Here is a 1,422-nt window from a genome sequence, read left to right as displayed (position 1 = left end):
ATCCGCCTGGTGGCCCAGGTCTCCACCAAACACCGTCTAAGACCTACTGACAAGCCGCTTCTCCAGATTCAAAATTCCTTGATGACCAGTTTTCGAATGTTGTCCGCTATGCTCCTGTTGCTGATGTAAAAGGAGGCGTTGCTTCTGTCGATTTGCCAGAAGAGTTGCTATCTGATTCTGAACCATTGTGGTCTGCATACATTGTTGGCCATTTCATGGGTGATGCACCCCATATTGGAAAAGTTCATGCGATTGTTAATAGGATTTGGTCTTTCCCAGACAAACCCGCGAAGATCGATGCTCAGTTCATCAGCCCTAAACAGTGTTGTTCCGTATTGATAACCCACAGCTTAAAGCTAGGGTCCTCAAAAGGAACTTCTGGCACATTGCTGATATTCCTATTGTTGTTCGTGAGTGGAGTCCTAAAACAGCTTCAGCTCACCCTGATCTTACGGCTGTTCCACTGTGGGTTGACCTTAAGGGTGTTCCGGATCATCTCTTCTCTCGTAATGGTCTTACATTCTTTGGAAACACCATTGGAAGAACAGTTAAGCTACACCCAAACACAGAACGTTGTGTTCGACTTGATGTTGCTCGCTTATTAGTTGTTATGAATCATGAGGAGCCTCTGCCGGAGACTATTTCAGTTCGAGGATCAGGAGAGGTTCTCTCTGTCAGTTACCCGTGGTGATACACTAAAACTGAACCTTTCCTACTGTCAAGTTAACAGTGATAATTGTAGTAATTGAGATTCAATCCAGAGGACCAGTCTACACTTTATTCTTATGCGTTTTCAACTTAGCTAAAACTAAAATGGGTTTTGAATTAAGTAGTGACTTGCAAGTAAAGTAAACGATTTAAAAGGTTTAGATTCGATATTGAGAATAAGCTGATCTAGGGTTTCTCATCGGGTGTTAAAACTTAGCCAAACATTTATTCAAGCTCGTTAAGACACGATCTAGAACACGGATCACTCTTAGTAGATCAGCCCACTGTCGTGGTGTTGTTCCCTTTGCGGTCCGACTTTGACGCCTAAACTGTCGTTTGGATCAAGGATCGGTCGCAAGCTATAGAGATCAAGGCCAATAAGTTCACTGAACACTCTAGCATCTACTTTCGCTGGCTAGAGATGTTCAGCTCATTCATTCGATATCAGGTAGACTACTACACGGTTAGTGGGTGATCAAACCTAAGATCTAGCAATAAGTGATCAGGTTAGAACTAGCATTAAGAACTAGAATGAACGAAGAAACGATAAGTGCTTATTTATGTGTAACCTTGCGTCTAACACCCTAGAACCCTAGACAAGCTAGATGACTACTCAGCCATAACACAAGATGAACATGACATAATAACTGAATAATATTGCATGTAAATCAAAGGTAAAACAATGGGGTTCAGGATGATCTTCTCTGTCAAGAA

The sequence above is a fragment of the Brassica oleracea genome, chromosome C1, assembly GCF_000695525.1.
Source record: "Brassica oleracea var. oleracea cultivar TO1000 chromosome C1, BOL, whole genome shotgun sequence".
NCBI lineage: Eukaryota > Viridiplantae > Streptophyta > Magnoliopsida > Brassicales > Brassicaceae > Brassica > Brassica oleracea.
Note: the sequence above shows the minus strand (reverse complement) of the source record.